We start from the raw sequence: 11,409 nt of genomic DNA, 5'->3' as shown, positions 1-11,409 counted from the left end.
AGTCTGTGAGATTTGTGTTTAAATCTTGTAAAGCTTATCATCTGGCCTCTTTTTTAAAAGCTTCCCACCTCACAGCTGCAGATGTCTGGTCAACATTATTTTGAAAATATTTGTGCTCCAATAAACCCTATGAATTCTGGATCCCTAAGCCAAGTTGTCTGGAGACACCATCTTGGGGAGTGGTGCAAAAAGTTGGGGAATTTAAAAAGAAATTAAACTGAAGCATGGTCTGAAATTATTATGCTATCATACCAACAACTTGCAATTTTGAATATTAAATCCACTGAGACTAAATAATCAATTCTGGAAAAGGTCCAGTAAGTACTGGAGTAACAGGAAAATGTTAGCTGGTTGGGGTACTTCTCAACATCGACCAAGTTAAAGTCTTTCATACTATTAAGTAGCTCTTTTCTTGTTTGAGGGTGGGAGGTGTCTAACCCAGTAGATCTATCCAGCTCTGGTTGGAGTGCACAATTGAAATCCCCCCCATTGACAAAATGGCCAGGCTGAGCAGCTAGTGATGAGAAAAGGTTTCTGAAAAAGGCTGAGTTATCATTGTTTGTCCCATACACATTAAGCTAATTTAATCTGATTGAATCTGATTAAATGTGATTGAATCTGACTGCCAAATCAATCTTCAGTGACACTAATAAGATGAAAATACACAGATTTATGTATGTGAGTGATTATGCCCCATGAGTGTTAGCTGAAAGAGGCTTAAAACACCTGACCAGGCCATCTCCTCCTCACTCTACTATTTCAACTATTTCGACTATCTCAACTATTTCCTCAGAAGTTAAATGGGGCTCCTGAAGAAACACTACTTTGGCTTTTAATTGCTGTATCCTACTCATGACTTGCATTAGCTTGACAAGTTTATTTAGTCCCCTTACATTCCAGACGGTGAACTGAAGTTCAGAGGCCATAGGTGAAAGTTATAATTTCAATCATGGTAAATTGGATATATTTCAGTAGGCTGCTAACAAAAATATGCCATAATAACAAAGAAAAGAAATGTACAAATCCCAGAAAATAACAAAAAGAACACTGGAAACATATCTGAGTGTACTTCCCCAACTGAAATACACCCACCATCCCATATTAAACATGCTCCTTAGGAGCCCAGAAAAGAGCCCAACTATGGAGCTTCGCTGGTCCACCCAAGCTATCGTCATGGAAAGGAGCATCATGCCCAACAACCAGAGCGAGTTCTCCCATAAATCATCAGTATAAACTATGACAACCAAACCAAACAGAGTCTTTGTCTAATCTAGGTTAAAGCACACTGCCACAGAGGCATAATCTGATGTATAGTCAGTAATGTGATCAATGCAGTGGTAACATACAGTTAGCACTAGCTATTATTGACTGTTCATGTCCACTAGGTATTGTGGAACATACCAACTGGGTCAGAGTGTTCTTTAAAAGGTGCTATTAAGCTAGTGTTTGTTGTTTCAATTACTTGCAGTCTCCCGGTTGCCATCCTTTTTGCACAAATTTCTCCACTGCCGATGACATGCTGAAAATGTGGCATTTCCTCTTGTTGGTTATCAGGAGTTTAGCTTGGTGAACAATCCCATAACGCAGCTCCGGGATGGAGAGGGAGGCCAGATCTTTCTTCACTTGATTTAAGATTTTATCTTCACTTGAGGAGCTCAGCAGAGACATTGGGAAAAAACATGACTCTTTGCTTCTCCAGTAATATCGGTCCCTTAATTCTGACCTGAGTCTTGTCCATGTAGTTCAGGAATTTCGTTATCATTGCTCTGGGTCATACCACTGACTGTGCTTCAGCTTCATTAACTTTGGCAATTCTGTGTGCTCTCTCTCAATCAGCAGCAGCCCAGGAAAATCATCTGCACCAAGCACGTCAGGTAGCCACTTTTCCAAAAATGATATGTATGATATGTAATGATGACATACCAGTCCCTTCATTCTTTACCGGGAGACCCACGGTTTTCTAAGTTGCCACTTCAAGCACTAACCCCTCCACAGTCACTTTCATGGCAGTATATGGAGCTAGCAAGGATAGGATATTGTCTTGATTGGTGCTAATTCTGTCTTCAGCTTCTGTGACATGCATTGTGACCGCTTTCAGTTCCCCTTGTACTTCTTGTATTGTGTTTAGCAGCCTGTTGAACCTCAAGACAAAGTCTTCTTTCATTGCTTGGGTAACAGTCAGAATTTGGTCTGGGCTGGTTGCCATACTAGAACCTGTTGCTTCTTCGTTGGCATTAGTATTGCTGCTAGCTTGCTGTGTAGGGTCTAGCGTGGAGTCTATTTTCACACATTTTTGTGCCTGTTTTGCTGGTTTCAGTGTCATCTGGATCATCACTTTACTTTAAGTCAAAAAACTGGTTGTATGAATTGATGACGGTTGTTTAGCTGTAAAATTTTAAAAACTTTTTGGAGGGGCTCCGACACACACCTGCTAAGCACCTCACCATAACCGGAAGTCAATAACTAGGAATTATTGGTAATAACCAAACATACTCCTCCCAGCCCTGACACTGCGAAGCACTGTCCACCTCTGTCTGTGTTGTAAACAAGGTAGTTACTCTTGTCACCAGTGTGTCCTAAATTGATTTGCAAGAGCCTGGACTTGTCTCCACTGTTTCATGTACAGATCCTTCTCTGAGAAGTTACCAGGGGGTGGTGGGACTCCAGTCTTTGGTGTGAGGAGCACTGACGGAGAGAGTATCAGGGGGTTGTCTGAGTCTGTGGATACTTGCACAAATGGTCACACATTCATAATGGCAGTGACTTCCACCATTAATGTAGAGAGCACTTCATGGATGAGTTGAGTGTTTAGTTGGAGCAACATAGAATCCAAGATTGAGGTGCCTGTCATTCTCTCCCAGCAGACCCCATATAGGAAGCGTGTGGTGGGTTGAACTCTCAGACACATCCTTGCTCACTAAGATGCCTTTGTATATTTGGGTCCAGCTGGTTTCTACCTATCCTGAGTTCCTTGTTTGCACCGATGAAGTTAGTTCTGCAGTTGGACTTCAACCGGGCCTCTAATGGTGAAGAAATGCATTTATGCAACTCGATGTGTCCCACTTGTCAAGTTTTTCTTCTGGGAGAGGAATATCCCAGTCTGAGAGTTCAGAGGTAAGCTCTCTTAGGGAAAGCCCTTCCTTGGATGGTGATGAATGCCAACAGACCCAGGGGACTGAAAATCCTGTTTACCATGGATAGAATCCCACGGCGAGTGATGGCTTGGTTTCTGCTGACACAAGGAAAGTGAAGGTATCTGTGGATATGTCCCAGAGGAGTCTCAAGCTGCACTGTGTGAGTGGTATCTCTCCAGTGAGGTCTAGGTCCTTAACGATCATTGCACAGTCCTCAGGGGGAAAGGCCTTCAAGACGGTTTGGCTGTTTGAGGTGAACTTGTGGAGATGAAGGTCTGATTCCCCCAGAGATGCCTGCGTTCTTCTTATTAAGTCATCGATATCAAGCCATCATCAACATAGGAGTGTCTTTCCACAAATTCAACAGTGTCAGTGCCATGCTGCTGTGCTCCTGTCTAATGGCTCTTCTTAAACCATAGGTTGCCACAGTGGGTGAAGGACTGTTGCCAAAAACGTGGACTTTCATCCAGTACTGAGTGACCTCCTTGTGGTAATGTCATTGTCCTGGTGCCACAAGAAATGGAAAAAGTTGTGGTGGTCTACGCTCACCTCGAAACTGTGGAATATCTGTTGGATGTCTGCTAACACTGCTACCTTCTCCTTCCAGAAGTGGAGAAGAACCCCAATTAGGGTGCATGTCTTTCCTTGACATGCATGTCAATGTGCTGAACAACTATTCAGGATCTCATGACACTCAATGAGTGGTGGGAGAGAATTGACCACTTTGCCATCTGGGGATTTGACTTGGAATCCTTCAGCATGTCTCCCTGACATTTACTAAACCAGGGCAGGTTCTCAGCCAATATGGGAATGGTTTGTCTACTACACCAAAGAGGTTGAAGAACTCTGGTTTGGCCAGTGAGTGATTACTCTCATCCATTATCACATAGACATTAACAGCGTTGTTCCTAGCATTCTTTCGGTATACTTTTGTGAGGCATATCTTTGTGCAGGAGTGACTCCATTGGCCTGCGTCGCAAACCTCTGTGCAGCTTGAGCTAATGACAGCCAGGTTAGCATAGCTTCTCCCTCCCTGCCATTCTCTTGTGATGGCATCTCTTGAGCCTTTGGGGTTTGAGGTGGCGGGCCAGGATGCATGGCTGTGTCATGGTAGGTGCGGTCGCATTCCAGGCACTTTACTGATGACTTGCAATCCTTGGCAAGGTGTGAGGTGGATGCAAAGCATCTGAAACATATTCCTTTCCAGATTTAAACACCAAGGTGTGAACTGAGCAGTGCATGTTGGGAGTCTGTTTTGGACTCCCTTTTGTTTCACTGGCACCCTTCCCTGTTATCAGGCTTTGTGACTGCATGCAGGCCTGCCTTTGCCTCATGCACATGGAGTATGAGGCCCAAGACAGGATACATTAATTTCTACCATGATGGCCAATTTACTCCATTGTAAGTGCATCTTATGGGGCAAAGTATCTCTCTTCATCTATAGGGCACTTCACCATGTTTTTCTCCCATACAGTGCACCCCATAAGGCACTTTTTTCATTGAAAGGGTACCCAATTCTGCACTTCTGTATGTTATATTTAGGGGCACCCAAAATGGCACTTTTCCACTTTTTTCACTGGAAGGGCACCCATACAGAACCTCCAGAACCTCCATAATGGCAACTCAAAGGGCACTGCATTATATTATGTGGGGGTACTTCACAGGGCATCGTCACATTTTCTTCCACTGAAAGGGCGCCCATGAGGTCATGTCATTCCAGACTCACATATAGAGGCACTCTAAGATACTGAACCCCAGATTGCTCCCGATGGCTGTGCAATCATTGTGTGAGTGTGTGTGAATGGGTGAGTGAGCATTAAAAACACTATAAAGCGCTTTGGATAAAAAGTGCTATATCGCTCCTGATGAGCAGGATGGCACCTTGCATGGCAGCCTCTGTCATCAGTGCATGAATACGTGTGTGAATGGGTGAATGTTGGCATGTGTTGCAAAGCGCTTTGAGTGGTTGGTAGGCTATAAAAGTGCTCTATAAATCCATTTACCATTTATCACTTTATAGAGCATTTCATTCTGATTTACTCATAACTAAGACAGCGATTACAGAATTTTGGTATGTTTTCTCCTTTTTGTGGGCACCTTAGAGGGCATTTTAGAGGTGACTATCATGGTATTTTTTGTCCTATGTGGCACCAGACCACCTCCTGAGTCTGCCAGTGTTTATGCTTGTTGAACATGTGTTTTCATAAAGTAATCTTATTGGCTTTTTACTCATGAAGGTGTTATTGCATTTACAATAATGAGCCTAGAGCTGTGTTCCGATTCAGAGGCCCCATCCTTCGAAGGACACAGTGTGCAAAGGCTTGTCCTTTCATTCAATGTTTTTTATTTTTGAACTAATCTCTCGAGTAGAGGGAAGAGCCTGTCTATTCTCGATTATTCAGTGTACTTGCTGACAGCAGCAGTTCAGCTTCAACACACCTACCTGACTGTACTGTGACAAAATAATTTCATCTCAAAGCTCCACTAACACTTTTTTTCCTTCACATAAAAATGACCTCATTGACAGAGAGATGCAGTAAATTATGTTATTCTGTCTGTAGAAACTATAATTTACCCATGTTCCCTCAGTAGCTCACATGCAGGCTATTGATAGATGCTACAATTTACTGATGGTCTCTAAATGCAGAATATCTAAAGACTACAATTCTAAACTAAACTCTAAACTTTTTCAGTTCATTCTCTATGGTAGTTCTTATCATTACGGATGTTACAATGGCAGAGTGGCACTATCCGTATTTCTGCTCGTTGACTCCTTGTGCAGAAGAAGAAGCAGAAGCAACATTGTTTATGAGGTCTCTTTTTATATATTTCTGAACATGCCTGAGACATCCAGCACTAAATCCTGAATGTACATGCCAAGTTTTGTTCACACTACACAGTTCAATAGTAGAGTTTAAGTCTCTTTTTGAAGTAATTCACACTATGGATGTAATCCCACCTCCGACCACAAAGTGAGTTGCAATGGTAGAGTGTTGCTGTCTGTTTTTCTGCTCATTGACACTGCAGGCAGAAGAAGAAGCAAATCAATGTTATTTATAAGTTATTTTTATATATTTCTTGAGAATCGCTCATCCAAACAGCTTCACACATCAACATTGCACTTCCTCGTTTCCCCAGCAATCCACCTGCCAGGTATGAAGTAGATCAGATGAATGGTTCTCGAGATGTGCAAAGGACAAACTTACATACATACAGACAGACAGAGATTCCTTGCTTTATGTATCTATAATGAAAATCCAAACTGTTATGTAGTTTAATAAAATAAAATGAAATGTATACATAATATAGACTGATCTGTTCATTTTATATTTACATTTATGTTAATTGAAACTAGTGCAGTGCCTGTTCAAAATGTGCTTGTTCAGCTGGCCAATCGCTTATTATTTCTCAAGAACCACATATATATGCATCAATTTACAAACATATCAGTGAAAACAATAATGAATTAATAAACTGAATGGTTTAAAGCCAGACAGATACTTTGCCAGTGAGACTAAACAGAAGTTAAACTGTAGAAGCTCTTTACGGCCTTCCATTGGTTGCTGCCAATCAAATGTGCCTGTGCTCCTATTGGCTAGTTTTACTGCCTCTGCCTCTGTTTTTTTCTCCTGTGTATGCTCATTCTTCTCTCTCAGGCAGTCTAACTGAGCGGGGCACGTGCCTTTGTCTCACTCAGCAAGTCAGAGCCCAGAAGCCCCACTGTGATGTGATGGTATTTATATCAAACAGCACCCACTGCACTCAGACACAGAGCTGAGTGGCTCGCTGTTCACTTGTTTGCTTGTTAAATGTGTTACTTGTCCAAATTGCACCAAATTCAATACTGCATGTCCTTGGGTCCCCAGCAATACAACCACCAAGTGTGAAGTAGTTCGGATGAGCAGTTCTCGAGATGTGCGAAGGACAGGCAGACAGACAGATAGACAGACAGAGATTCCTTGCTTTTTAGTTAGATGAACTGCAGTGCCTGTTCAAAACATGTCTGAGAGATCCTGCAGTAAGGCTTGAATGTACATGCCAATTTTCATTCACAGTACACAGTTCAATAGTAGAGGTTAAGTCTGTTAAATTTTTTCAAGTCATTACCACTACGGATGTAATCCCACCTCCGACCAAAATGTGGGTTGTAATGGCAGAGCAGCACTGTCCATATGTCTGCTCATTGACTCTATGGGCAGAAGGAGAAACAATCAACATTGTTGATGAGGTATTTTTTATATATTTCGTGAGAACCGCTCATCCAAACAACATTCGACACTTGAGTCCCCAGCAATACATCTGCCAGGTATGAAGTAGATTGCATGACTGGTTTTTGAGATATGCAAAGGACAAACAGACAGACAGACAGACAGAGATTCCTTGCTTTATATAGAGAGATGTGGTGATATCTGTAAATATAGAGCCTAGAGGCAGCACTGTTGTTCTGTCCAGTAAAAACATGAAGCTTCACTTTACATTGAGACAAACTAACGTGGCAGCTACAAGACAACACAAGTTGTACTTGTGTTGCTAGGTTGTACTTCATGGTTTTAAATGTTTTTAAAAGTTTATAGATTCATAAACAAAGTTTGGGAACAAAGACCATGCCTTGTACACATCTCACTTCCACACAACAGTGTTTAGGCACACCTTATCTGTTCCTCTCCCATCTTGCATGCTATGATTGGTCACCTGGAAACTGTCTATCTTGACTGCAGCGTTTTCTCACTTCCTCTCCTCTCATGCACTTTCCAAATGAGGCAAATATCATCTCGAATGAGCCCATGGACTCAGATGTGACATCACTCTCATCAGAGCTCCAAGCAAAGATAGAGCAGCTCAGAGACTGGAAGTGTTAGAGGAGCAGGATTTGGCAGGTGGCCTCATGTGACCCCAGACTCTTCAGACAAGGCTGTTCATTGGCTAGATGGTGGAACTACAGCAAACACATCAATTTTCTGTTCATTTTGATGTGTGACTCTTACTTCTTAGGTCCAGTTGAAACATTCAGACTCATTTTTTGCAAAACATTTCCATAAACTTTTCCATTCTGAACCAAAATCATTTGACTTTTACAGATTTGTCATGTTTGGTCTTGTCAGTCATTTGTAATACAGCAAGGGCAAAACATATCGCATTTTCTCTGATCTGACACCCCTATCAGCAGTAATCAGCAGGACGCCACCATTTGTCTGTTCCAAAACCATTAGAAATCACTGTTGAAAAATAAATATGTTTTATGATGTGACAATGCTGTGATTAAGGTCTGGTTAGGTTTAAGCACAAAAACCATTTGGTTAGGTTAGGGAAAGATCATGGTTTTGGTTAAAATTAAGTACTTTGGTAAGGTCTGGGAAACATCGGGGCTTACATTACATTTACTAATTTGTTAAGGTTAGGGACACTTTGTTGTTATGGTTATAATAATAGCCACATTTGTTTCGTCAGCAAATCTTATTGTGTCTATCCCCGATGAAGGTGAGATGGCTAAAAATGTTTGGAAATGCAATGTTGCATGGAGAGTTGTACAGCATGTTTAATTTTGGTGGACTGAAGCTTAGCTATGCGTGTTCTAAAAAAGAACCAAAAAAAAACAGGTGAAGTGAAACTTCTGTTCTGATTGAGTCATGATTGTTGTGTACAGCTGCCAACAATGTGTCATCAGAGTCTCGCCATACTATGACAGAGTGTTTATAATAATTAACAAGTGATTTTCTCTTTTTCTCTTTTTAGAGAAAGGCAGATTATCTGTACATGACTTGCATGGTCTAGACCATTTGAAAATTTCATTCGTACCCAAGAGAAAATTCTGTGTGGTTTGAACAGTTAGTTTTCTCCTCAGACTGTTTAATTTGAAGGATTTTTAGATACAAGAAGTGGTGAATGTATCCACTATTTCACAAAAAAAGAAAGCATCAGAAAAATTCTATGTAACAAAAACATTTTTTCTTTCTTATCTTTTCTTATATCTTTACTTTAATGGTGGCCCCTCAGATTTTTCTTGGGACCCTGTGAGAGGTCTCAATCACAGGTTTACTCTACAGTGAGCAGCAGACATTCTATCATCACCATTTTGGATTATCAGTGACAGGTTTAGTGTCACTCGACTGTGATTTTCACATTCACATTGCATTGTGAGCTTGTTAACACAGAATAGTGTGGCACTACTTGTTTTGTTGCATTGCTTATATGAGAAGTTTTGAGGGGAATATACAGTGAGTAATGTTCCCACTGAGATGTTGGGCCAAAAAATGGCAGACAGTAAATATAGTGCACTTGTAGGCAGTGGTGGAAGAAGTATTCAGATATTAAAAGTAATTGTAGCAGAATGTAGAGGATGTGTCAGTCTCCTCTCTCTTAAAAACTTTTAATTAACTATATGTAAAGTTACTTTAATAGCTTTTCAACTTTACAGTGCTGGCATTCCTAACATGTGCCATTTGCAACACAATGGCCTCAAAATCAACAAAAGGGTCGAAGAAAGGTGAGGTTAAAGAAGGTGACATTCCAACAACATACAGCAACATGTGTTTGGATAACATAGCTAGCCTCCTCAAAAAACACAGGGCATCAAACTCAGCCAACTTTAAAACAACTTTCTCAAGTTTGGAGGAGAAACTACTACAGACCCAAGCCATGGTAACAGACCATAACTGAGGAGAAGTACACTGCCCTGGCTGATAGCAATGCTAGGTTAACTGCTAAAATGATTGATCTTGAAAGCCGTAGCCAGAGAAACAACATCAGACTTATTGTTCTCCCAGAATCCACCAAGGGTCCCAGGCCCACTACTTTCTTCCCACACATGTTTGTGGAATTATCTCTGATTTGTATTCCTGCCTATGCTAATCAGTGTGCACCATACTTATTTCAGTGCCTTCCAATTTTCCCACCAAAGTCCTTTTTTAATCAGGTTGACTCTATGATCTCTTCATTTATTAGGGCTGGAAAAAAAGCTAGAATCAGCAAAACATTAATGCAAAGACAGAGGCTTTTGGGCTAAGAATGTTCTTATCATGTCAATTGTTCTTTTCTACACTATCTTTCTATCAATGAAATTGTTGAAATAAAATTTTAAAAAAGTAAAAGTAGCATTACATAGTAAAAGTAGCAATACAACAATATAGAAATACATGAAGTGGTGAATGTATCCACTATTTCACAAAAAAAGAAAAATCAGATTGCAACAAATTGAATACCCTTCCCTCTCCCCTTCCAAGCATGTAGGAGAACCTATGGTGGCTGCAAAACTCGCGAAAAACATGAAAGGCCCTCTCCAGAGCCAGTGTTTGGTTTGTCTATCCGGGGCTACTGTAGAAACATGGCGACCTCTGTGAAATAGGACCCACTCCCTATTTAGATATAGGGCTAATTCTAGGGTAACAAATACACAATACTTCTTATTTTCATGGGGTTATACACCAATTAAAACATACTTATGAATGTAAACATGAAAAAGTTTTTAAGGTATTTTAGGGTAAAGGTGAGGTCATTGAGTCAATTCATATACTGCTGGGTGGCTTGTGAATGTCCTCCCAGGGATCAATAAAGTCTTATCTTTTCTTAACGTATAATAACATTATATTTTTGATCTGAATCTGCAAAGTAACTGAAAGGATTAAACAATTGTAATAGAGTAAAAAGTACAATATTTGCCTCGTAGTGCAGTAGAAGTATAAAGTAACATAAAATGGAAATACTCAAGTAACATACAAGAACCTCAAAATTGTACTTAAGTACAGCAGTTGAGTAAATGTACTTTCCTCTACTGCTAACAGGGAGTGATTTCAGACATGGCCTTAGTCCTCATGGGGTTTTTTTGCTGATAAGATAAATAAAGAAAGGCACCAGCTTTGCTGTTCAACAGTGTTGTACAAGCAAAGTAATCTAGTCTTATTGTTCACTTTTGACAACTACTGATTATTTTAAAATGATTAATCAGTAGAAGTAGATTGTGTTACACTTGTTCTTATTTCCCAATTTATTAACAACTGTGTAGTATGAATTGTTTCCCCTTTTTTCCAATGACAACACTACATTCACACACTGTTCCACTCATGCACTCACCTACACTACTGACCTCACTGACTTCACATGCCATTGTTAGGTTGGGTTATTCTCTTAGGTTACTTTATTTTTTTTAAATAAATTGGTTATTAATTGGCTTTGTTGTGTGCGTCTCCCTTCTTTGTCATGACCGTGCAGCCCGGTTCATGACAATAGCATTTTGTCTGTGTGTCCAAAAGTCCAATAAGATGCAAATCAGCTCCTTAAT

The sequence above is a fragment of the Thunnus albacares genome, chromosome 1 (genome assembly GCF_914725855.1).
Source record: "Thunnus albacares chromosome 1, fThuAlb1.1, whole genome shotgun sequence".
In the NCBI taxonomy this organism is placed as follows: domain Eukaryota; kingdom Metazoa; phylum Chordata; class Actinopteri; order Scombriformes; family Scombridae; genus Thunnus; species Thunnus albacares.
This window is presented reverse-complemented; position numbering follows the sequence as displayed.